Genomic DNA, 27,733 nt, shown 5'->3' on the forward strand with positions numbered 1-27,733 from the left:
TATAATTGAAGAAGCACTTCTGTAGGTACATGGAGGCGCGGAACCTGGAGGGATATGGGCCGAACGCAGGAAATTGGGATGTGCTGAGTGGGCACCGTGGTCACCATGGACTGGTTGGGCCGTAGGGTCTGTGTCCTTGCCGTATTGCTCTATGAATGGCGTTTCATTAAATTTGCAGTTATACTGTACGGATATGTCACCACAGTCCCTGAACTTAGTCTGTGTCACGGCATAAATGCAGATGTGTGTGCAGCAACTAGGAAGCTGGAGCATGATACTTATTTCGGTTACAAAACCGGGAAAATAAACGAAATTGTATCCCGAACTCCGCAACCGATTCCATATGGAATAAACTGTAAATACTAACCACAGGAGGATGAAGTTACCCGAGATGACGAACAACAATATTGTGGATTTCATTCTGCTCTCCATCTCTCGCTCTCTGGGAGTCTCCCCGCTATTCTGACACCGGACTCTCCTGCAGGTTCCGCTGGCCGGTAAAATGTGTCTGACTGTTAAAGTATTGAAGAGCAGAATAAAAATAAACGGCACACCTGGGGTGAGAAGATAATGAAGAAATTCAACTATTCTGCAGGTCATTGATGTTATAACACCGACAACCGAGTAACAAAACCAAGGTAAATTTGACATCCTGTACCAAAGTGTCTACATAAAATACCAGAATCCTTTCTTTATACTGCTCAGCCCAGGCACTGATCCCAGAACTGTCGCTGCCGGTTTCTCGGAGGAATACCCTGATTTCAACTTCTGGCAACGAATGGATACAAATCTGTCAAAGGTGAAAGTGACTGTGAACCAGACAGAACAGTCGGTGACGGCGTGAAGCAGGACGGCGTGGACATTACGCACGGGAATAAACCCCAAAGAATGCTTTTCATAAGCAATCGGAATCTGCCTCATTATCAGATCAAAAATAACGACCAGCAGATCGGTCGCTGCCATTCCTACCAGGTAACGGGTGACACATCTGGAGAGACCGCACTTTCGCAGAGACAAGACCACAATCGTCACCACGATAACTGTGTGGAAAACGAACAGAACAAATCTCAGGACAGAATGAGAACTGTGTCAGCACTTCTGTCTTGTCCAGAAATAAAGATCTTGAAGAAGCAGAGCTCCCGATGATAACATTAAATGACAGTGCCGACATTTCATTCCTGCTCCACGGATGAGCAACATCGTGAAGAGGATGTCAGGCTCGTCGATGTCCAACAACAGATTATGTTGTCAACATTCAATGTGAATGCAAAAAGTAATTGTTTATCAGTCTCTGGCTGTGAAAATGGAGGTTCTGCTCTGGAGGTAAAAAGGCTTGAACTGAAAAGATTGGATTTAGATTTGGGGAACATTTTGAGTTAACCACGCCCCGAAAATGACTCCGAATTCTGCAACTCCGACCTCCACTCCAGACCTCACCATGAACCATAGAACTGAATTCCGGTGAGAGATGTGAGGGGACACCGGCGAGAAAGATGAACCATCCATGGTTAACAAGAGAGGTGAAGGAGAATATTCAATCAGGCACCAGAGCAGACAAAGTGGTACAAGCTGGTGAGACATCTGAACACTGGGAGTTTATTTTAATGAAACAGCAACATATTACGATAAAGCTGGTCAGGAATGAGAATCTACAACGAGGAACAGCTGTCACGGATATACAAATAAAGAGCTCGAGGTTCGATGGAGACAGGAGAATGAAGGGGTAGGGGAATTGAGCTGGTTTGTGACTCCTGTTCAATGATTCTCAGAAATTAATAACTGAAAATAAAACAGTTCTTGCCCCTCAATCGTTAACTTTCAATATCGTTGTCTTGGAGGATAGATCTGCGTGCACGGTCTGCAGGTTGAATAATGACATGAAAATAGTTGCAATGAGGAGATTTAGATGGCAACTGGATGGTTTAGTGAGTGACGAAAACTGGACAGAAGTTGTTTGAGGGTGATGCCATGTTCTTCCGTTGTTAGATATAACCTAGACAAAAAAAGGTCAAATGTGGAAAGCACAGAGAGGCGGAGGTGCCCATGTGCATAAAACTATATACGATTAGCAGGCAGGTGGAGCAAGTATTTAGGAAACCAACTGGTAGATTGTCGTTTATTGCAAGAAGATTGGAGATCAGAAACAGATAAATTCATTTATTACAATTGTACAGGTTTGTGAGGCCGACCCTGGAGTAATGTGCAGTTTTACTTCGCTGAATCGGTGACAGATATGGTAGCATTAGTGGCGGCTGGGAAAGCATGGACGAACCTAACTCCCGGGTTGAACGGGCGTGCTGAAAACAACAGGTGAGGAAGTTAAAACTGGACTGTTTAGAATAAATCGTGATGGGTGGCCATTATGAACGACGTAAGGTTCTAATTGTCCGTGACTGAGGAGATGTTGAGATGTTTCCATTTGTCGGAGAGGAACTGTTGAGGAAAAATAATTGCAAGGATGATCGTTTCAAACTGAGATTAGTTTGAAGATCTTGACGCACCATCTCACTCTCTGAAATTCTCCACGACGCAGATTTGTAGAGGTTGTGACGGGAATATTTGCAGAGAAGAGAGACATATTTCTGAAAGAACAAGGAAAATCGAGGCTCTTTGGAACTGGCAAAGAGCAGAGGATGGGGTCTGTGTCAAAGACGCCAGGATCATATTGAGTGGCCGAGCTGTTGGCACCTCCCACTAACGTGTCAACAGCAAAGCGGGTCACCGAATTCTCTGATCCATAAAGTATTGAAACTCCCGGGACCGAGCTCCCGAACAAATGTTTCATTTGGAACGTGACTTAAAATGACGTGAAATCTCTGTTAACACACTTCATTTAAACAAAAATGTGAACAAAACTGTCACCGACAACCAGTTCAAATGGCACCAACTTAACTCTGTCCAAGCAGTGACCATTAGTTAGAAGATGTCACGGACTCTCCGCTCCAAATCCCCTTCATTCATCAGCGCCCGCAGTCTAAATGCGTTGCATTCTGAGCCGCTGTGAGAAAACCACGCTGTGATTTTTCCACATTTTATCCACCCAAGCAGCTCCGATCCTATTAACTGGAATCAATTGACGTCGATTGAATAAGTCAAAATTACAAATGTAAAAGTCAGCACATGTCAGGAATGGGATTCGAACCCACGCCCCCAGTTGGAGAACAGAACAACCCCGTTTCAAAGGGAGGACTTTCATTTCTTGAGTCTGGCGCCTTAGACACTCGGCCGCACTGACAGCTCTGCATAACCGTCTTCAAATACGAAACAAACGGTTTTGTTTGCGAACAGACCAAAAGCATGTGTTGATAAAGTTTTCGTAGGGCAGTATGAAAATACAAACTGTCCTGCCTTACTTTTATGCGGTGATATTTTATATTCAGCCAGTAACTCACCGAAGCATTTCACGTGAGATACTACCAGAATGGGAAATGTGAAATCATTACCAGGTCAGGCCACATATAGGATTGTTATTCAGTGGTCAGTAGTGTACGGCAGGGCCAGATTGCTCATTATATGGTGTCGGGTGGAGGAATGAGATCCACTGCCACGTTAAAACCCGGGCAGTGAGACCGAGTGGTCAGTGACGTTGTTCCCGTTTAGCCCTCGGCCATAACCCGCTCACTTCTGCCGCCTGCTGCCACTGATCATGCTAGTTCCGAAACAGACCCGAAAGTGTCTTGAGGGGAAGAACAGGGTCACAACGTGCAAAGCAGTGGGAGCAGGATCAGAGGGCAGCTCATGATCTGGAGTGGACTCGGTTAGAGCTGTTGGCAAGCATGACTGGATGCAGTACAGGGACAGGTGAAGGATCAGAAATCGTCGCCACGTGCACGGCAGAGACAAAATAAAAGTCAAGGGTCCAATTCAGGCCTCAGATGGCGAAGTGTCCAGTGTGTTTTTCACAGTTTCAATTCCTTCTCTTTGGCAATGAGACGGGTGACCTGAAAATCTTCAAGTTCGAAAAGTAATGAAGTCAACCCGGAAAAAAGAGATGACTTGTTCTGTCGGAATATAAATAGTACATCTCCCCTCTTCAAAGGAAGCCGCCACTGTATGAAGGGCCAACCTGCCCTCGCGTATCTGGTCACCTGAACACGAAGGATGCACTGTTCTTCCAAAAGATAGAGTCAACATGTGGACTTATCGCTTGGGGAAGGAAATTTCTGCCTGAATGTGTGAGACATGTGGAACCCTGGCTGTACATTGGATTTACCATAAGAAGCTGCAGAGAGTTCTGGACACAGCCCTGCGCATCACGGACACCAGCCGCCCATCCTTGGACTCTACCGTTACCTCTCGTTGTCTCAGTGTAGCAACCAGCATAATCAAAGACCCCACCCACCCTGGATATTCTCTCTTCTCTCGTCTTCCATCGGGTAGAAGATACAGGTACCTGAGGCCACGTACCACCAGACTTAAGGACAGCTTCTACCCCACTGTGATAAGACAATTGAACGGTTCCCTTATACAGTGAGATGGACTATGACCTTACGACCTACCTTGTTGTGAACTTACACCTTATTTCACTGCACATTCTCTGTAGCTGTGACACTTTACTCTGTAATGTTACTGTCTTTTACCTGTACTACCTGAATGCACTTCGTACTAACTCAATAGAACTACACAGTGTAATGAATTGACCTGTATGATCGGTTTGTAACACAAGCATTTCACTGTACCACAGCACAAGTGACCTCAGCACAAGTGACAATAATAAACCTATACTTATCAGCGGCAGTTGCCCGTCCGGTACCTGTGTCTGAAATTGTTAGCGCTGCGAGCAGGGTTCAAACCTGCGTGGGGAATCCCCATTGGATTTCAAGTCCAACGCCTTAACCACTCGACCATCGCAGCACTGCCTGCGTTTACTGTTACACTGTGTTGGAGCTACGGTTGTTGATCCTGAAGTGAAGGTTTAAAGTGTTTTCTTTACAGCTAGAGAGAGAGAGCAGTGAAGAGGGTCCGGTACAAACAGAAGTCTGTGCCGTTTGAAGGGAAGATCTTGCCTCACAAGCCTGATAGAGTTCTTTGAGGTGGTGACCAGGAAGATTGATGAGGGCAGTGCGGTGGATGCGGTTTGCATGGATTTTAGTAAGGCGTTTGATAAGGTTCCTCATGGTAGGCTTCTTCAGAAGGTCAGAGGCCAAGGGATCCAAGGAAGCTTGGCTGTGTGGGTTAGGAATTGGCTTGCATGTAGAAAGCAGAGGGTTGTGGTGGAAGGAGTGCCCTCGGATTGGAAGGCAGTGAACTAGTGGTGTCCCGCAGGGATCGGTTCTGGGACCTCTACATTTTGTGATATTTACAGACGACTTAGATGATGGGGTGGTGAGCTGGGTTAGTAAGTTTGCGGACGACACTAAGATAGGCGGTGTTGTGGATAGTGTGGAGGGCTGTCGGAGCTGACAGAGGGATATTGATAGGATGCAGAGCTGGGCTGACATGGAGTTCAATCCGGAGAAGTGTGAGGTGGTACACTTTGGAAGGAGAAACTCCAGGGCAGAGTACTGGGTGAATGGCAAGGTACTTGGCAGTGTGGAGGAGCAGAGGGATCTGGGGGTTCATATTCACAGTTCATTGAAAGTTGCCTCACAAGTTGAAAGAGCAGTTAAGAAGGCCAATGGGATGTTGGCTTTCATAAATTGCGGGATTGAGTTTAAGAGCCGCGAGGTGATGATGCAGCTTTACAAAAGTCTAGTTAGGCCACACTTAGAGTACTGTGTTCAGTTCTAGTCGCCTCATTATAGGAAGGATGTGGTGGTGTTGGAGAGGGTGCAGAGGAGATTTACCAGGATTCTGCCTGGATTAGAGAGTATTGAATATGAGGAGAGGCTTAAGATGCTAGGGTTTTATTCACTGAAAAGGAGGAGGATGAGAGGAGACATGATGGAGGTACATAAAATACTGAGAGGAATAGATAGAGTAGACAGTCAGCACCTCCTTTTCAGGGCACCAGTGCTCAGGACTAGAGGGCATGGCTTTAGGGTTATGGGTGGGAAGTTCAGGGGAGATGTCAATGGGAGGTTTTTCACCCAGAGAGTGGTTGGTGCATGGAATGCACTGCCTGGGGTGATGGTGGAGGCAGATACATTGAACAGGTTCAAGAACTTGTTGGATAGGCATTTGGAGGAGTGTGGTTTGGGGGGGATATGCGGGAGGAAGGGGTTAGGTAGTGTGAGGGTGGTTTGATGGACAACACAAAATGGTGGGCCGAAGGGCCTGTTTTGTGCTGTATGGTTCTATGGTTCTAAAGATATATATTTTCTGCACCGTTAGTTTAGAAGGTGAGGGTGGAGAGAAGTCATTGGCTTCTGTGCCGAGAATGAACGAGTTTTCCACTGCATGGATTAAAGTAGAGTTTCCGGCGCCGTGAGAAACGGGCTTTCATTCACAGTGAACCAGACACGTGTGTCTCTTCAACTTCTGAATGCAGTGTGATGGGCAGCAAAAGTTACGGCTTCCTCTGTGTTTCAACCGTCCCGGCGATGTTCAACATTGCAGTCATGCCCATTCGTTGTTCCACTGGATTCCACCATGTGAGTGATTGTGAACGATTCGCTCTCGGTCAATTCTGAAATATCTCAATATCTGCAGAATGGGTAACGACGTGGTGTCACTATGAGCGACACCCCAGCTGAAATGTTCAGAACATTCTTCACCCGGTCAGGGGAGAATCGACGACTGCACGGATTTGAAGCTGTTTCCCAGAATGGCTGATACCCAGATGGTTAAGTTACTCGACGTTCATGGCGTTGTCAAGTTTTTGCGGATTTGAGTGATATGATGCTATCTTTACACACTGGGTGAAAACCCCTCTCCATGGAGATCGCCTGCAATCTTTGCAATTGGTAATTCTTTGAAACAGTTAGACACAATGTAACAAACGTGAAATAAAACAAATCAGTTTTCTTTGAGAAAGAGCCGACTAGTGTCTGATATCATGGAACTCAGTTCACACACGAGACTGCTGCAAAAGTGGGCCTCTGTTCTGTTAACTGAACTGATTGAAAATATTCGCCAGCAATGAAAGCTGTGCTGCAATTGTCACTTCCATCTGAATATCATGGGACTGTGTTTGTTCATTCAGTTATGAATTCTTCATGTCTAACTACGATGGACCCCAATTCCTTGGAGATTAGTGGAATGAGCGTCGAACTTATTCAGACAAAAAAAAGATTTTTAATGGAGGCTGACAGGGCAGATGTTGAGATGTTTTAACCAGTGAGAGAGTCACAAAAAAGGGGACGGAACTCTAAGATAAAGAGCAGGTCATTTGAAACTTAGGTACCGAAAATTGTCTTCACGCACAGGGTGATGAAGCCCACGAATACTCTGCCTCTGCGAGTGGTGGGAGCTGGATCACTGGAATTGTACGCCGTGGGGTGGATGGATATTTGTTGGATCAACAGTAGAGGGGTTTGATTAAATAGCCCAGGATAAGAGTTGGGACCATGACAAATTGGCTCAGCTCCGTCTCACATCCCTCGCTCTGGGTTGTGACTGCATTCACCGTTGCCATCAGTATACTGCTGCATATTTGAGAAACAACGGATGTGAAGATGGGACGGGAGAGTTAGGGACGGCTGGACCATAATCTCGGTGTAGTCGAGAGGACCAGAAGAAGATCGCGAAGGGGGATAGGACAGAAAAAAAAAATAAATTGAGGAAGACACGTGATCTGTGGGAGGACAGAGTTGTTCAATGGCAGAAGCGAGGATGGGGCGAGGCAAAACTGGCGACCAGTGGGAGAACAAATGGAGGGAGAATCAAGATTTTAAATGCGTAACTGTCAGGAATGGGACTTGAACCCACGCCTCCAGTGGAGACTGCGACCTGAACGCAGCGCCTTCGACCACTCGGCCATCCTGACGACCACCGGCATCGACACGACTAATTTCATTACTGCAGCGAATGAAAAGACTGAAGTGCAATCATGATTCGGGGGATGGGTTCGGAGAAAATAATCTTCGTTTTCAGCCAGGTGCAACATTTGAGAAGCACGTCGTTCATGTCATGATCGAAATTCGGGCAGAAAATAGAAGGAAATGGGCCACGTAAAAGCAGATTGGATTGGTTTAATTTGGCGTTGTGGTCTGAGAAGAAGTGATGTGGTAAAGGTCCTCTACATGGTGCTGTCCTGTTCTGCGTTGTACAAAACGAGTCCCCACATACGATATAATAATCAGATAGATTATCGCTGTTTGACATTAACTCACCGAACTGATTCTTCGCATTGGTTCACAGCGGGACTGGGCAACCAACAGGTGACCAACACTCTGTCCTCACAGCTTGGACGGAATGCCGCCGTATCCATGTCCATCCGTCCGTCGCCGTATGGCATCAAATGTAGCCTTGCTTCGGAATCGGAGTAACCAGGCCTTGCGACATCAGGCTCCGACCCCGAGATAAGTTTCTGAAGGAAGGAAAACGTGTGTTTGAGGTTCTAACCCGATGGTTATGTAGGTTCACTGTGGCATCTCCTCCGCTGCGAACTGACCTGCTGAATGTGTAGCACTTTCCGTCTTCCCAGCAGCAGCTGCTCCCGACAGTTTGAGGAGCTCCACTCCGATGTTTATGAGAAGGTTTGCAGAAACATATCACAGACAATACACGTGAAATATAAGTTACGTGAAACGAAAAGGCGGAGTGACCGAGGTCAACACGGCGCAGGCCACTGCTCGAAGCCGATGCGCTTGAAACGCGTGTGTTTGATTCATATGAGACAGGTGTGGTGGAGGGAGTAAGCGACAGAACAGAATTGAAACCACATTGGTAAAACGACCATGACGGGACTCGCACCTGCAATCTCCTGATGACTTCACCTGAAACACCGAAATCAGACGCCTTATCCATTAGGCCACAAAGTCGCACCCTGTTAGAAACGCCAAGAGAAAGAGCAATGAAAACTGCCTGGGGCCGATGTCCTGCGAGAGAGAGAGAAGGAGGGACGCATTTCTCAGCCAGGAGAGAATTAACCGCTGTCAAGAGTTTCCACATGTGGAATGATTCGGCGATGGAACTGAATGTACTTACACACTGAACAGCGTCTTCATCCCAGTTGGGAAGTTGGAAAGTTCACTTTTCCTGCCCCACCCCGTCCAACTGACAGATACAATGCGGTCAAGCTGGTTCTGTGAGATGTATGGAGTGAACTGTTTCAGGGTCGGAATTAATTGTGAGTGGTGCAGACAACGTGAGGCAGACATCACGTTCCCTTCACCCTGAGTCTTCTGCAGCATCACGTGGTTCCTCAAATCAACACCGCCAACTGCTGTGTATCATCCGACGTAGCTGCCCAAGGAACAAGTGAACAGAAGTATATTTAAAGCTGTGCAGCAGCAAGAACAGTCATTAATTAAGAATCTTTTGTTACAGAAGTAAGTGAAGTAAAAACGATCAAAATTTGAAGCAGCATATGTATAACGATGAAATTTGCTTACAAATCCTAAGAACAATGAGAAATGTAAATCGTATCACTGTTAAGGATCTGCACATTTCTGTCTCTCGCTTCTCACACAGAAGGGATGTAACGGATGGAATTATATCCAGATTTGGTTAAGAACCCGAAGTAAGACTGCTGAGGGTTTACCTGCGTCAGGCCCAGGGAAATGTGTTCACGAAGTTGAACACATTCAAACCATCAGCCTCCTCCCTCGCTGGAAGGGATTTCATGCCGATGTATCCCTTTACCTCCTGCTCGCAGCTCGTGAAATTGACAAAGACAGTTGGTATCCATGTCCGTACCACCTGAGGAAGTTGTCAAACACTGACTATTGATTAGTCTGTCCATTTTATTTGACTTCCGATGACTTTTCCTGAAGCTGTGATGAGATCAAACATAAAGAGCGGAGGTATCGTAGGGGTTTTGAGGTAGTGCGAATGGAGGCGAGTAAGTGTTCAGTAAATCAGGCGGAGTTGTCACTGCGGAGAATCCGTTTCTGGATCCGGTGATACAATGTTTGGAAGTAGACGAAACAGTGAATCTGAAGGAATAAGCAGAATCCGAAGCAATTCCCTCGCCAGCAGAAGAACAAGAGAAGGTAATGCAAGTAGCATCTCATTATTACAGCCGTTGGACGGCGCGGGGGCTCCATGGCTTAACTGGTCAAAGCACCTGCCTTGTAAGCAGGAGATCCTGGGTTCAACTCCCAGCGGAGCCTTTCATTTATGGAGTGAGTTTCCGTGTGATAAGGCGGGTTCCATGCAGACACCGCCATTCACGCACCTCCAAACATAAAACAAAAAGCAGAAAAAAAATAAAAAGCCTGCAAAACGCAACAGGTCTGTTGGTGTCTGAGAAGCAAGAAACAGGGCGATGAGTTCAACCAGATGACGTTTCCGATTACTTTGTTTCCCGCTTCCTTGAGTTTTTGCGGTGTCATGTTAGTTCAGGCTGACAATCGTTTGCAAACGCGGCCGTGTCCTGCTTTGTGTCCTTGACCTGGTCCTGTTGACAAACGATCCCACGTCGCGTTGCACAGGTCTTTTCGATACGAACTCCGACTAGTTTGCTGTGTACTTTAAGACACGGCAGGAGCAGCGCTGCTGATATGTTGGAATATAGCTTGATATTGAATACTTCCAAACCCATTTGTTTCATATAAATATGGGCCACTATTACACCTATGCACAATCTCCACAGCAACTCATGACTGTTCTTCAGCCCCTCAGTGAGATCATTGATCTTGGCACCAATGCAGGATCATAGTTACGGTGATTTGTGATTTTTATTTCTGCAAAACATTTCCCAATTCATTTTTAATACTGCAATAGGTAATATTAGGTGCGGTAGGTTTGCACCCAATGACAGTAGTGGGATTCGAACCCAAGCCTCCGTGGAGACTGGAGCCTTAATCCAGCGCCTTAGACCGCTCGGCCACACTACCACACACCGAAGCTGCTTTTCGTTCATTATTAACAACGCTCACTGATTGAACATGTTCATCTTGAAAGTTCTAAAACCCTCTGTGTTTGTCCCAGACACAGTGTTTGAGGCTTGATGCGGCTTCCCGTTTTCCAATCCATCCAATATCTCTTCAGAGTAGACCAGGGACAGAAGTGGTAAATGGTTGCCACGTCAGACGGCAAAGTGGCAGACCATGAGGTTTTACCAAACGTCAGTGCAGGGACGCTAATTTTTATGAGTACTCTCATTGTCGAAATGGGTCAAAATAGTTCAACTCAGACATTTCCAGCGGATGCAAAGAGTGATCTCACCATTCAATCGACCTGTGTTGTTACGTTCAGCAAGATTTGTGCATGTACATTAAGATGTCCATAAAGTATGCTCTCAATGTTTGTCATCTGAATGAAGCAATCCCATCTTCCGCAGCTTGAAGTTGCAAATGAAATCATTCACATTGGCTGCGGCACCTGAAAATATCTTCTGGACCCCCTCTGGGATATTCACAACCTTTCTAATGTTTGAGAAGACGTATGTAAAGAAACGTTCAATATTGGCCGAAGTTTTCCTGAAGTCTTTCTGATTTAATGACTGTTACTCACCGTTCCCCTTACTGCAATCAGGAAAACATGCACCACAGCGCAAACTGTTCCGTCTGCACGGTTCTACCCATTGCCCTCTCAGTCTGGGTTTTTAATTCAAAGAAGCAATAAATATTACTTTTTCGAAATGGAGTTTCTGCGGGGATTGGGAACCGCATAAACTGGGCACTTGCATATTGTGAGGGGACAGGTTCCGGGTCAAAAGTGACGTCATTTTCCTGAATTATAGAAGACAAATGTGTGTTTTCTTTCCAGAAATATTTGAATTACCATGAACAGAATGCAAGGGGCTTATCAAAACTGCAACATTAATGGAATGGAAGAAGTTGAGTGAACTGAAGTCAAGCAAAAATTTAAATCATTTACCTGCACAAACATCTGTGCATATCGGAAAGACCGAAGAGCACCTAAACGCTCAGTCATTTAACTCTGCATTCCATCCAACCTCGTTATCGTATCAGCCTCGTTTTTGTCAAGTATTTATCTCTCCCGTCTTTGAAATAATCAAAGACTCAGTACTCGCAGCAATTCTCCCGAAAAATTCCAGACTCCGGCGATCTGAGAGAAAATAACGATTAGATTATTTCAAACCATGACCTGGATTTCAAGATTATCCAACATCAGGTCATCAGCCACTCGAATTCTGACCTTGCTTATCGTTGTAGCGAATTCGGACATATACTGACTCTGGTGGCATCGAAACCACAATATTTGAATCGCTTGGACACAGATTATTAGAAGTCCAACACGCTGCAACATTTCTCTACAGAGCCCACAGTAACTCCCTTTGGTGCATGTAGTTAAAACAACTGAAGAGAGCATCGCATTTCGTAAAACGCAGACCTGCGTTCGCTCCCTTTCATTCTATCACTGAAGAAGCGACAACACCAGTCCCACAGTTTCCATCCTATTGCAGCACCAAATTCCTCGATAGGCTGTTGCAAACAATTAGAGGGCACAAATTTCTGATGACGCGGCCTCATATTTGAGTCTGCGCAGAAGAAATGCGTTTCTCCTCTTGCAGAGGGCGCCGCACGGTAAATCTTATCCAGCACTGGCGAGAAAATAACTGACAAACACTGGATTGCGAACAATGTCGGGAACACGCTTGCCAAGCCCACGGTAGAGGGAATACCCTTAAAGCCGTTCTTTAAATCACAGCGCCATTAAGTTGCAAAGCACCGTTTCATTCCACGTAAAGTGGTTCAGTTTGAAGTCAATTGCGGGATAGAAGTCCCACGCGTTGTTTATTGCGCCATAGAGCCCAGAGGTATTAGTTCCGGGTTCATGTCGAAACATTTGAACATAAAATGGGAAGAATATTTACTCCTAATCAAATGTGGAATGAAGCTGAAATAAAAGTGAAATTGAAATATGATCTGTGGAGGGAGAGGAAATTAAAGTTTCAGAGCTCTCAGACGTCATCGACACATGGAAAGCCACTATCTTTACCAACAGAGAAATCCAGCATTCCCTGGTTGCCTTTCAGCGCAAGCAACCAGAAATGTGTTTTGTTTGTTTCTTTTCATTCTTCAGAGTTGACCTGATCCATATGATTCCCATTACAAATATAAGATCCATATCATCCACATACCATGCAAAATACATGTCACGTTTTAGCAGTCACCAAGGTCAACACGATTTAAAGCTCTCACCTCTGAGGAAATGGTGATCTGCTGTTTCAGCACCCCCAGAAGTGTTGAATGTCGGGGAGAAAACCTGAGCTCAAAGTCCCTCGGTGGGCTTGAACCACCAGCCTTCCAGTTAATAGCGAAATGCGCTGGCCGATTGCGCCACAGAGACAGCTGATGCCAAAGCCCATCGACAGACAATATAGCGGTGCATAAAATCCGTTTCCCTTGTTGCGACTTCCTTACGAATTCATTGCTCGAGGTTTCGGGAGCTTCGTAACGCTTTCTAATTGATGGGTTAGTATTAGAACTAACCATATAAATTCCCTTGTGGCGAGATCTGAAGGAATTGTGGATATTTCAAGGCATCACCTTCGTCGGTTCTCTGAAGTTTTCTTAAATTAAGGATTTGCGAATAGTGGATTTCAGAGAATCATTTTCTCGTGTTCCCAACAGAGCTGTCAAGCAGCTCGCTGACAGTTAAAACAGCGCGTGAAAGCGAGGTAAGGGAAGTGTCAGAGAATGACCATCTGAATCTGGAATAAGGTGGAGATGGACAGAAATCGGAATAAAAGCTTTGTCCTCTGTGTCAGGAAGCAGCAGCAATGCAGTCTCCGATGTGCTGAAAGAGAGTTGAGAGATGGGATAGAGCGACTCTGAAGCATATATTTATTGTCCTCCTTGTTTCTCGGATTCAACGTACCTCATGGACTCATAAAGATCTGCAGCGAGGTAACAGGCCTTTCAAACACGTCCTAATAGACCTAATACGCCCATGCTGACGAATGTATCTACCTGATCCAATCAAATTAGCCTGAGTTGGGCGGATATTCCTAGGCACTACTCCTAACCATGTAAATGCGACGATATCTTTGAAATTTGCACTTGCACCAACCTCTCCACTTCCTCTGGCAGCACATTCCATATGGACTCCACCACCTGTGTTAACAACTTGTCCAGAAAATCCCCTTTCAATATTACCCCGTCACCCGAAATTTATCCCCTCCATTTTCAGTCTATCCCACCAAAGAAAAAGAGACAGTAACAATCCAACTTATCTCTGCCTATAAAATCATAAACCTCTGAAAGTCAGTCCTCAGCCTCCGTTGCTCCAGGGGAAAAAAGCCGCAGCTCATCCAATCTCTCCTTGTAAGTGAAGCTGTACAATGACGGCAACATCCTTGTGAATATGTTCTGCATCCTCTATAGGTTAGCGACATCTTCCCTGCAGCGAGTCGACCAGATGTGCACACAGTTCTCCACGTGCCGTCTAATCGATGTCATGGGGTCCCGAATTTGTACTCAGTGCCCTGACTAATTGGAGCAAACGTGACAAACATCGTTTCCACGAACCTGTCTACCTGTGTCTTCAAATTACAGAAAGTGTCTCATTATATTCTGAGGTGTCTCGGTCCCTCAATACTCCATAGGGAGCTCTCATTTACTGTGTAAGTCCTACTCTGGTTTAACATCCCAGAATGCGACACTTCGCACTTGTCCCAGTTAATTCATCTGCCGTTCTTTGGCTACATTCACAGTTGATTAAAGTCCTGTTATTATTTCAGATAACCTACTTCATTATACCACCAATATTGGTGTCTCCGCACAGGTAATAACAATGCCACCTCAGTTTTTATCTCTATCGCTGATATGGATGTGAGAAACAAGGGACACAGCACAGATCCATTCGGAACTCCACTGGTCCCAGGCTTCCAAAAAAAATACATCGCTCCACTGCAGGACACCGACTCCCAGCACCACGCCGATTGACTCGTTCTCACTGAGTCCCATGTGATCCAACCTTCCTGAATAGCCTCCCACGCGGGACCTATTCAAAAGCCTTGATAAAGTCGATATTCCTATAAATGTCCACCGCCCTTGCCTCGTCGATCTTCGCGGTCATCTCTTCAAACCTCAATCAAATTCGTGACTTTCCTCTGCACAAATCAATGACTACCCAAATGCAGGTAGATCCTGTCTTTCGGATACCTTCAAGTCACTTTCCCATCATAAATCCCTTCACAAGCCTGTAGTACCCTGACTTGTACTTGCAGCGGTTCTGCAGTCAAGGTGTAACATAAGACACCCTCCCGTCCTCCGGTAGCTTTCACGTGGTTAACGTTGTTCTAAAAATCTCTGCCAGCGTGCTCGCTCTCTCCCGCACCTCTCTATCTCTATCTCACCTACCCCCCTCTCTCTCTCTTTCTCTCTCTCTCTGTATCTCTATCTATCTATCTATCTATCTATCTATCTATCTATCTATCTATCTATCTATCTATCTATCTATCTATCTATCTATCTATCTATCTATCTATCTATCTATCTATCTATCTATCTATCTATCTATCTATCTATCTATCTATTTCACCTACACCTCCTCTCTCTCTCTCTGAGATTTTTAGAGCATTGTTAACCACTAGAAAGTTACCGGGGGACGGGAGGTTGTCCAGCGAGGAACAAGGAGGTATGGAGGAATGCAATGATGGACGGAATACGAAAGCACATCTGAGAGCAAGAAACTGAAATGGAAGCGAAGCAGAAAACTGTGTGCGGTACAGAGATGGAAAGAGAACGTCAGGGAGCGAGCGAGCGAGAGACAGACAGACAGAGAAAGGCGGAGGGTAGATGAAGAGATGGCACATTGTTTGTGAGAGAAAGGCTGGAAGGTGACGAGAAAACAGAATCAATTAAACCACGAGCAGGTCGTTCCACCCGTCGAGTTCGATCCTCCATTTCACAATGTTTGGTCGATTTCAAGACAATTTTCTGTCGTTTGTTTTGTTCCCTTATTCCGTCAGTTTCCGGAATTCGAACTCTGTCTGTGCTCAAAGAAGTCATTAACCGAGTCATCACAACGGTTCCATGGGAAAATTCACTTGAATCAAGATAGTTCCCCTTCTTTCAGTCCTCAATAACCGTCTCCTTTAGGAAATGAGAGAATATAACAGAGAGCGGGAGACAGACGATGAGTGAAGCAGTTAATCTGGGAGATGACGAGAGGGAGAGAGAGAGAGAGAGACAGATAGGGAGCGCAAAATGACGGACTAATTTGGTTTCACGGCAGTTATGCGGAATTTAACTGAATCAAGTTCTTCTGACTTCAAAGCAAAATCTCTTGCCTTTGTTTATAAGCTGAATGGCAACGCCAAGAAGACGCACTCGCCTCACCACCTGGAGCAGGATCCAAAATTATGTTCTTGTCCAGGATCGAACTGGGGACCTTTCGCGTGTTTGACGAACATGATAATCGCTACACGACAGAAACCACGGCGCGGAACGTTGAAAATAAAATAGAGAAAAGAGTCCAGTGAAGTCGGTCCGTTCTGGGAGGAAGCAGAAGCTGGGGAAAAGTTTCAAGGTGTTTCCACCGGTGTCGGACAGCGACTGTCAGACCATTATGTTCACGGTCACACTGAAGAAGTAAAGGGATAAAAATTGTAAAAATGCCTATAGCTTGTAGAAAAATACCTCGCAAGCAACAGCACGCAAGCTGCTGACTCAAAGGATAATATGTTAATTACTTTGTCCAGGACCTTGGTCAGTCCCGTTATGCCAGACAATAGGAGTACTGGGTGCAATAAACGACGAGGTGGAAGCTTGTCCTAGGCAATGAGGGGGATACCTGTCTTTGAATTTCTTGATTATAACAAATTATGATGGACAGTAGGTGCGACGTCTGTCTCGGGATCTATGTGGCTTGACCGAAACTCGCGGCGCCGCATGCATTAAGTGTGCGTGACAATATCTGTATAAATTTCTGTCTGCTCCTTTCTGCGGAGAGAACTCGGGAAGCGACTCTTTTTTTTGGAAGCGGCGTGAGCGATCGACGGGGATAACGTCTACCTGAGACGGAAGGGCCCACAAGGTCCGATTCACCTTGATCCCTCTCAGGGAGTCAGACACCTGATCGATCGATCGCTTTGCTTGTCGAATATCCTCTGACGGACTCCTCGCGAACCTCTCCGAGTGCCACAGGTAAGAGGGGTTCGAGTCCCCAGTTAAGTTAATTTCGTGTTCGGGGTTCGAGTCCCCAGTTAATGTAATTACAGGTTCGGGTTTCGAGAACCCAGTTACGTTATTTTCGCGTTTAGTGTTCGGGTCCCCAGTTTCGGGTTTGGGGTTCGAGTCCCCATGTTTGGGTTTTAAGTTTGTGAATTTCAAGATTTTGAGCTCTAAGTTTCGAGATCCGTTCTCCGGTACTACCACCCTGCCTTAAACCGGTTATCATGAGGGGAAAACCCCCACAGGAAGGTCAGGAACCTGAAGTAGGTGGAGGAAAGAGACCGATATTATAGATAATTGCAGCGATTTGTACCGTACGATAGGGAAGAAAACAAATTGGGACAAACTTTCAATAAGTCTGGGTCCAATACCCCACTATCTAAGTTATGTAAAGACGATCCGAAGAATGGGAGAAACTTCCGTAAATTATCGGCGTGATTCAATAAAAAATTTTGAAATGGTATATGGCCATTGGGGGGAACTTGAGATATGGATAAGTGCCCAAAAGCAGAAAGGGCGATTTGGAAGCGCAATACGGGGCGGGGAAATGGAAAATGTTAATGTCTACTTGGAGAAAAAACAGCCGAACAGCTAACAAATAAATCTAAACAGAATAGTTGGGAACATAATGCGTGCAGAAAAGGAATTAGTGTGTGTGATGAAAAGGGAAATCCTAAGAGTTGGGAAGTCCTGAAGTGTCAGTGCGGAGAACACGACGCTGAGAGAAACAGAAGGGGTAGATCAGGAGAATAAGATAAACTTAGGAATAAAAATAAAAGAAATAAGGATAAAGTGGAGGTACCTCCCGACATGTCTGGCGTGCTCCTGTTGTTCCAAAGTAATGACACGGACGAAAATGTGGAGGACTGGATGGTCCGACCCACAGCCCTTACCTACCCCCCCTCCGTTCCACAGCTGCCCCCATATAATGCAACTAATCCGCAAACAGTTCCGCCCTCACCACCAATTGCCACGTCCCGTCCCAAGGACAAATCCATGGCCCTATTGCGACTCGAACTAGGGTTAAGTTTAGAGGGAGAGAAAGCCCGCATACGAACGGCTCTAAGGCCACAGACAAGCGACGGAACATTTTGGTCGGGGACAGACCTTTAATAGATTCACAGACAGACACAGATTATAACTCCGATTCTACCCCTGATTATGACGACACTAAAGATCCCGGCCCACTTCTTGTGTTGAATAAGGTAAAGGAAGTCAAGGTTAAAAAACAATTCCACAACAGAAGTATTCCCAATCCCGTTCCAACCCAAGCCAGCGCCAATCCTACGATCTAAATCTACACCCCTTGGAAGCCTCAAGAGATGTGACTAGTCATGGGTCAGGCGCCCAACTTTAAAACCAAGCCGGAGGAAATCATAGATTATGTGATGGGAACAATTCAGATGTACCAAGCCACGCCCCAAGACCTTTTCAGTTTTGTTGCATGGCCCTTCCAACTAATGAGGCGGAAAGGACACCTGGGAAACTATGCGGACTGGACAGCCTTTCAGGCGGCCGTCCGGCCTCAGGACCAGGTAACTACCATTAGAACTGCCCTTCGCAAAACCCTCCAACAGCCAATTGACATAACTAAGGTTTTAGGATGCCGACCGAAACAGGGTATTGACGGCCCAGATTTTGGGACCATTTCTGCTTAATTGACGGTACCTATGCAGGGGACGATGCCGACAACAGAGGCAATGACTCCCCCCATTTTAATGCCCTCCTATTACAATGTATTCCTGAGGAAGTGGCACTATCCGCACGAATAACACGAATTGGCCTGACCATACACAGCAAGCCATGAGGAGAGCCCTCGTCCACTTCTGGAGTAACGGTCGCTGTTCGAAAGCCACAAAGGTAAAACAGGAAATGGTCCAGAGACCCCTTTGATCCCGACCTCCCTACTCCGATAATACGGGATATCAAATGGAATGGCAGTTTTGCGTTCCAGCAGGGGTTGACCGGCCTGGTAAAGGATATCTACTGTTCACAAACGACGCAAAAGCCCTAGCGTAGGGCCTCCTTGTGAACCACCGCCACCATCTCGTAATTACGTAGGACCCAGGGGATCTCGACAACCTGCACCAGCGAGCGTCAAGTCGACAGGATGCTATCTTTGTGGCGCACCTGACCATTGGCGGTGGGACTGCCCCCACTACCGCCATCGGCAGACTTGACCCCCCCCCCCCCGTCTTCAGTTACATTGAGCGAACTGGAGGGACAAGAAAGATCCCACCCCTTAAACCCTTAACTGAACCTTTACAAGTGAAGTTTGGAGATCATTAATGTCTGATCCAATTCGCAGTAACCCCAAACCTAGGGGTTAACCTGGCCGGGAGAGACCTGCTCTGCTTCCTTTGACTCAAAATACAATGCCTGGATGAACGAATTACCATTACAGGCCCTAAACCCCATGGGGTCCACTGAATTTACCAGCCTCCATAGTGGTGGACGGTGGACTTCACGAAAGGAGATTTTGACCCACCCTTGAAAATCTCTGACCCTAATGTGAACTAGCTTATGACCCCACAGGGGTCTCAAGAGAGCGAGAAGGGTTGTGTGCTCTCTTCCTGGTTAGTATGGTGACTGTCACTATTTTAGGGAAAGTAGTGGGTAAGGACGGGCAGAACTTTTAGTTGAAGTGCCTAACGAATTGTGATATCAATCAGGCTTGATGTCCACTCACAACACCCTGTCAGTTAATGAGGGTCATAAATCGGAGGAGCTTGGATCCCTATCCCACTGGCTTGAGGCACAGGCACAAAAAGGCCTTAACGGGGTTCCCCAGAATCTGCCAGAAGGGACCCTGACTTATTACCTCACCACTTTCTCGGTAACAGGCTGCTCACGCCACCATCAGCCCCACCGACTCGCTTCGGGATGAGTCAACCTTTGATTTATGGGCCGCGTCGAAAGCTGAGGTAGGATTCACACCAGTGACCCCAGTCCAAATCCATGCAAGACCAGGAGCACAACTGATTTCCGTCCCATAGTACCCCTTTTCGGAGAGAGGCAGTCGACGGAATAACCCATTTAATAGATTCATTCTGCAAACAGGGCATTCTGATTCTTTGCCAATCACTTTGAAACACCCCATTTTACCCATACCCAAACCCGGACGGACGGAATGTCTCCTTGTACAAGATCTGAGTAAGGTCAATGAGATAGTGGAACCACTACATCTCGTGGTCCCGACCCAGCCACCATTCTCAGCAGCATCCCTGCCGAATCCTGAATTTTTACTCTTCTGGACATGCAGCTTGCATTTTTTGCAATTCACCGATCTCCCGACTCGCAGTACCTGTTTGCTTTCACCTTCCAAGTTCAGCAATACACGTGGACGCGCCTCCCGCAAGGTTTTATACACTCTCCGACTATTTTTCCCAAGTTTTGCAGAAACAACTCCAATGGTTGCAACTTTCTGACAAATCCACTGTTGTCCAGTATGCCGATGACCTTTTACTGGCAAGCCCCTCGGATCCCTTCAACATCGCGGACACCAATAGAGTATTTAAAACACTCCACTCTTAAGGTTATGCAACACCTCCACAGAAAGTAAAACAAACCCAGATTCAGGTGAAATTTCCGAGCACCCTCTTAAGTGCTACTGAGCGGCAGCTCACTCCTGAACGTACTGCACCCATCATTGTTACCCCACCGCCCACTATCCATTGAGTTTAGTAAATTTCTGCAGGCATTGTCTACTTAACGTAGCCCTCCTTACTAAACACCTCACACCCCTGGCTTCAAGCCAGTCCGTGGGACCTTTTGAACTTACGGAGGAGCAAAAGGAGACCTTTAACAAGCTCTAACAGGCTGTTGCCAGCGCCCCGGCCCTGGGACGCACTCCATATGACCGCCGATTTCAGCGTTTTGTGAACGTTCTGGAGGACTAGGCTGCAGCCGTCCTTACTCAAACCCATGGGGATACAAAGATACCGGTGGCATATTACTCCACTCGGCTGGTCCCAGGTTCCAAGGGGCTCCCGCTGTGCCCACAGAAGATTCAGCCATCAAATATAACCCTGCAACAGACAGTAGTTGTTTATTCCTCCCATATCGTAAGTGCACTCCTGACCTCTCATCTGACGCAACACTTTACCCAGGCCCGCTTAAATAGATATGAGGTTGCGCTACTGAATAACCCACTCCTCATTTTTGCCTGCTGCATCACCATTAACGCCACCTTTCTAGAGGCCCGATCGGAGGATCTTGCAGATCCACTACATGATTGTTTAATGAATAACCACTTTTCGACTAAACCCCGTCCGGACCTTTCAGATGAGGCCTTCCAGTCAGCAGACTTAAACCTGTATGTTGACAGTAGTTCCTCCGTTTATGAACAGGGAACCCGCCTTTGCGGCAACGCCAAAGTAAACGACTCCCATATGGTGGAGTATACATCTTTGCAACTCCAGTGTTTTCCAAAAAAAAGAACTCATTGTCCTGACCAGAGCGTGTATTTTAGCCAAGGACAAAGTTGCTAACATCTTCACTGATCCCCGCTATGCCTTTGGAGTTTCCCATGGATTTGGCCAACTCTGTGCGCACAGGGGATATTTGACCTCTGCGGGTAGCACCATACAGAATGCGACTGACGTAAAGAATCTTCTCCAGGCCATCCTCCGCCCTAACAAATTGGTCATCATTAAATGCCCGGCTCACCTTTCAGACGCCTCCCTAGTAACACAAGGTAAAACCAGGGCAGTCGCAGAGGCTACATTGGCAGCACACCAGGGGTCTAAAATCGTCTCGACTGCGGCAAAACAGGCATTTGTTTGCAAGCCAAAGATAACAACGCAGGGCAGCCCAGACATGGTCACAGTGGAGCACTTACAGGGGCAGCCCCTGACTCAGAAAATCCGGAGCACCCGGATTGAAAAGCAGACTGTCTCAGGGAGAACGTGCAAACACCACACACGCACACACACTCTCTCTCACACACACTCTCTCTCTCTCTCTCTCTCTCTCTCACACACACACACACACAAAAACACACACACACACACACACACACACACACGTGTCACCGGCGGTCGGGATGGAACCCTTGTCTCTGGAGTTGTGGCAGGCAGTGAATCTACCACTGTGTCGCCGAACTCTATGATTCTCAAAGGATCCCATGATGATTAGAAAAAGAACGGGGGAGTTTGCTCTGATAACAATTGTTTATTACTCAAACAACATTACTTTGGTAGGTCACCAAAGACCCTTGAAAATTTCTACAGATGTATGGTGCAGAGCATTCTTACTGTTTTGCATCAACGCCTGGTGTGGAGGTTCCGATGTGAACGATAGCAAGATGCTGCGCAGGGTTGTAGACTCAGCCAGCTCCATCACGGGCACAACCCACCCTGCCATCGAAGGCATCTTCAAGAGGCGAAGCCTCAAGAAGGCGGCAGCCATCATTGAGGATCCTCACCATCCGGCACAATTCCTCTTCTCGTTACTATCATTGGAGAGGGGGTACGGGAGCCTGAAGACCCACACTCAACGATTCAGGAACAGGTTCTTGCCCTCCGCCATCAGATTCCTGAACGGTTCATGAACCCATGAACACTGCCTCGTTATTCCTCTTTTTGCACTATTTATTTAGTTTTGTAACGTAGTAATTTTTATATCTTGCACTGTGTGCTGCCAAAAAACAACGCATTTCACGACATGTGTCAGTGATAATAAACCGGATTCTGATTCTAAAAATATCCTTTTCATTACCATGTATCTTCTCTGGGATGAGAGCACAAAATCACTGGGTGCCCTGTAGCGTTTCTATAGAGGATTAGCACAGATGTCATCTTGTTATCAACTTTGAGATGATGTTATTAACTTTCAATTGATGTTATTAACTTTGAGCTGACGTTATTCACTTTCACCTGATGTTATTAAATTTGAGCTACCTCAGTACAGCAACACCGCGACCACTTTGTATGATAATGAACTTTGGGTCTTGTGTTCAAAATCTGTTCCTCTGTTAAAAAAAACTGTGCACAATTTATTTTTCTTTTGCATATCGCGGATCTGATGCTTTGCGCCTGTGATGCAATTAAATTTCACATTGCACCTGTGCACACATGGACTTGTGCATCTGACAATAAGCTCCACTTTAACATTGAATTGCTGAGTGACGTCATTAGTTTTGGGGATGTGAATGGATTAACAAGGCGAAGTGTGACGGAGGCGGATGAGCCATAATCTTATTACTAGGGGAATTTAAGAGATGAAATGTTGTGGTCTGTGTATATTTTGTTGTTCTCTCATGCATGAAAGTAATGCTTGATATTCGACATCGACGTGGTAGACGAAAGGCTGTCTGGGTCACGGGAGATCGAACAGGGAAACAGGCCACCAACTGCCCATTTTAATTACATTTTAGAAATTTCCTTACATTCCAACAAACTGCTCCCCAAACTTAACATTCACTCTCACTAGGGCCAATTTACAGCGGCCAGTGCACCTATCAAGTCTTTGTCGTTGGGATGTGGGGGGAATCCGGCGCACCCGGAATGAAATGCAGACTGTCTCAGGGAGAATGAGCAAACACCACGCACGCACACACACTCACACACACTCACACGTGTCACCAGTGATCGGGATTGAACTCGGGTCCCTGGAGATGTGGCAGGTAGTGACTCTACCCTCTGCGCCACTGTGCCGCCCAACTCTTATGATTCTCAAAGGATCCCATGATTCTGAGAAGAAGAACGGGAGAATTTTCTCTGATAACCATTCTTTTTTACTCAAACAACAATACATCGGGAGGTCACCAACGACTCTTGCACATTCCTATAGATGTACGGTGGAGGACATTCTGACTGGTTGCAGCACCGCCTGGTATGGAGGCTCCAATGATCGCAAGAGGTCGCAGAGGGTTGTATATTCAGCCAGTTGCATCGCAGGCACAACTCTCCCCGCCACCGAGGATATCTTCAAGAGCCTCTGCCTCTAGAAGACAGCATCCATCGCAAAGGACCCTCGCAACTCCGGACATGCACTCTTCTCGTTGCTACCATCGGAGAGAAGGTACAGACGCCTGAAGACCCACTCTCAACGATTCAGGAACAACTTCTTCCCCTCCGCCATCAGATTCCTGAAAACTTCATGAACCCATGAACACCTCCTTATTATTCCTCTTTTTGCACTATTTATTAATTTTTGTAACGTCGTAAATTTTATATCTTTCACTGTACTGCTGCTGGAAAACAAAAATAAAATTCACGACATGCGTCAGTGATAATAAAACGGATTTCGCTTCCGAGAAATATCATTTTCATATTGAAGAGTTGGGGCAGGGGTTTAGACGTGTGCACCATTGAAGAGTTGGGGCAGGGGTTTACAGGTGTACACCATTAAAGAGCTGGGCCAGGGGTTTATAGATACGCACCATCGAAGAGTTGGGGCAGGGGTTTAGAGGTGTGAAACATTGCTATTTCTTCTGGAGGCCGCGGTGACCAGTGCAAGAAGTAGAGACCTACATCCTGGCGGGCAGGTTTGCCAGTGCTTTAAGGAGGGTTTAAACTAGATTGGGACGGGGTGGGATTCAAAGCAGGTGTGAGGAAGGTGGTATTGTGATTGGTTTATTTTTGTCACTTGTACCGAGGTACAGTGACAAACCTGTCTTGCATGCCGTTCGTACAGGTCAATTCATTACACAGTGCAGTTACATTGGGTTCGTACGAAGGAAATTGAGGCAGTACAGGTAATAACAGTAACAGTACAGAGGAACGCGTCACAGCTACAGAGGAAGTGCAGTGCATGAAGGTGCAAGGTCACAACAACGTAAATCGTGAGGTCAGAGTCCATCTCATCATATTAGGTAAACGTTCAATAGTCTTATCACAGTTGGTTAGACGCTTTCCTTGTGCCTGGTTGTATATTCTCTCAGGCTCCTGTATCTTCTGCCTGATGGAAGAGGAGGGAATAGATAATGTCCCGGGTGGTTGGGGTCTTTGATTATGCCGACCGTTACACCAAGACAGCGAGAGGTAAACACAGCGTCCAAGGAGGGGAGGCTGGTGTCCGTGATGTGGTGAGATTTTTCCACAACTCTCTGAAGTTAATTGCGGTCCTGAGCAGAGCAGTTGCAGTGCCAACCCGTGAAATATCCAGATAGGATGCCCTCTATGGTGCATCGATAAAAGTTGGTTAGTGTTGTCCTGGTTACCCGCAATAGATAGATGACCAGGAGGAGCTGAAGATTACTCAAAAATTTCAACTTTCATTTTCAAAGTAAAATTGTGACAGACAGACAGTCAGATACTAGTCACGCTCTGACTGCTGCCCTCTCTGACTGCCTCCGACGAAAGCTAGAGGGCCTTTTATAATACTTTTTTTCTTAGCTTAATTACATTGTTACAATCCATCATGTTCTCTCTTATCTTCACAGTTTCATCCTTCACCATTTGCCTCCTTTCACTTTTGTCTCCAGGCTCACAACCATTTGTTTTTCGCCACTGTGATATCCTGACTCAACTGCAGGGTGCCCCAATAATTTATGCGCATTAGGAGTCCTGGTACTAGGCTGCAAACCTATGACTCATTCATAGGGTGCCCCAAATATTTATGGGTATTGGGAGTCCTGGTATTAGGCTACAGAATTATCAGTTGTAAAACAATACTAGGCTTATTCGCTACAAGGCTAATGGTTATAAAACATTACGATGTGCCCCTATAACCTATAACCTCTGCCACTTGCTAGCATCTGGCTTATCGGTTAAAAAAAAACTATCAGCTTCAGAACTGCTGCAGAATCGTTAGTCGCACTAACCCTAACGACCCTTAGCTACACAATAGATCAATAGTGTCTTCCTAAGAATTGCTAACCATGGTTTAATGAACTACACTAAATCAAAAGTGTCTCCCTAGGATTGGGCTAACTATTTCTTTAATGAGCTATATGTTTCCCGCACTAAGAATTTCCCGCGCTTGAGCTGAAGAAGAAGGAGGCCCAGCAGCATCTTAAGGAGACAGCAGCCTTCTTAAGCACAGAGAAGTTCATGAATAAAAAAGTATAGCCTCTACTTTCTATATATTCTATTTATTCCCCCCTTTGAGACCCAATAGTCTCACATAGAGAGAGAGTTCAAAAGGGCACGGTATTTAGATGCTAAAGGCAATCATCCCAATAACAGGTATAACGTACTTTTCGTGCACGAGCCCCATGGACTCACTCTCTATTTGTTGGGTCAGAGGGCCAAAAACCCATCCTTCCGTAGCGGAGACGGGGAAAATGACCCTGAGGCCCTCACAGACTATTCCCAACATAAACATAATTGTCGTCCGCAGTGTTATCATCATCATTCGACACTTCTCCCCGAGTCAGATCATAAAGGTGTGTTGTTGGAACTTCCTTCTCCGGGGGGTTCGACTGCCATTGCCAAATGTACCGGAGAACTGCTTCGCTGTGGCACGCACTATAAAGGACTTAAAGAGTGGAAGGAAGCAGCACAAAATAAGTGTAGACATAATTTTTGCCATACCCCCAACCATTGTCATTTTGGTTTAACAGGCTCCTCAACCACCTAAATTACTTTCCAGCCAGTCAAAAAACTGTTGTCCAAACCCTGCATTCTGTTTAACCTCTTTCCTCAAATTTTTCATTTTATTCATTGCCTTAGCAAAAGATTCCTCTGGGCTGGTGTTATTTGGTATAAAAGTACAACAATGCTCCCCAAACAGTACACAAACACCTTCTTTTTTCTGCTAGTAACCAATCTTAATGCCTGCCTATTCTGCCAGACCATTCTGCCGGTTGCATGCAATTGCTCTCCTGACGCGAAGAGGGCATAATCAGTGTAATTGATAAATAGCTGCTGATTATAATAGATATAATTTATCCATTCCACATTCTTACCCAATAACCGGGATTATCGATTCCCATCCAGCTGCCATCTCATTCTTTGCCTTATATTCATTGGGGATACCCCTTGGCTGACCTATACTATCAACACGAACTGCCGGGCCAAGGATATACTCTCTGTTCCTAAGCTGTAGTGCCTGCTGTGGTGGTGTGTCCAGTTTTACACTTCGAGATAAAGCAAGGGGCTGCAGCAACATGACACGAGTGCATGTCACATCCCATCTAAGCGGAAGTGTCGGTCTCAGCCCTTCTCCCAGACAGCACAGCCACCATATTTCAGCCAATGGGATATCCTGGACATCCAATGCACCAATCATACGTTTTTCAGTCATATTCCAAGTGATACTACAAGGGCCTGTAAACTTACCAACAGGTACATCTCCCTTTCTCATGTAGCATTCAAATTTAACCCCCTCTGTCAGATGTACACTCTCAACTGGAAGCGTCTGATTACTATGGATGGTTGCCCAAGACCTACTATAATTGCACTAATAATGAGTGAATACTAGTCATAATGGGAGGACCCCTGGAACAACATGCACCAGAAAGGACAGTATGGTATTTCTTTGATACATGACTGGGTCAATATATTTTTAATCACACAGGGGTTTTCGGATGCACAGGTCTGACTCACATTACATTGTTGCATACATGTTTCCCCATACTCAAGTTCCCATTGCCTGCAGGTGGAGGAGTTATATGGCAAGGGCACTATGTGATTTATTGCCCTTGCCTTGGT

The 27,733-nt window shown here is 46.0% G+C and overlaps 4 non-coding genes across 4 annotated transcripts; 1 reads left to right on the forward strand and 3 right to left on the reverse strand.

Moving 5' to 3' along the window:
• Nucleotides 1-4,772: 4,772 nt before the first annotated feature.
• trnas-uga (transfer RNA serine (anticodon UGA)) lies at nucleotides 4,773-4,854 on the reverse strand. Its single transcript has one exon. It is a non-coding gene; the product is annotated as a tRNA-Ser (tRNA).
• Nucleotides 4,855-7,784: 2,930 nt separating this feature from the next.
• trnal-cag (transfer RNA leucine (anticodon CAG)) lies at nucleotides 7,785-7,867 on the reverse strand. The gene has a single exon. It is a non-coding gene; the product is annotated as a tRNA-Leu (tRNA).
• A 2,216-nt stretch (nucleotides 7,868-10,083) lies between these two features.
• Nucleotides 10,084-10,157, forward strand: trnat-ugu (transfer RNA threonine (anticodon UGU)). Its single transcript has one exon. It is a non-coding gene; the product is annotated as a tRNA-Thr (tRNA).
• A 644-nt stretch (nucleotides 10,158-10,801) lies between these two features.
• Nucleotides 10,802-10,883, reverse strand: trnal-aag (transfer RNA leucine (anticodon AAG)). Its single transcript has one exon. It is a non-coding gene; the product is annotated as a tRNA-Leu (tRNA).
• Nucleotides 10,884-27,733: the final 16,850 nt, after the last annotated feature.

Source organism: Pristis pectinata, chromosome 18 (genome assembly GCF_009764475.1).
Source record: "Pristis pectinata isolate sPriPec2 chromosome 18, sPriPec2.1.pri, whole genome shotgun sequence".
Lineage (NCBI taxonomy): Eukaryota > Metazoa > Chordata > Chondrichthyes > Rhinopristiformes > Pristidae > Pristis > Pristis pectinata.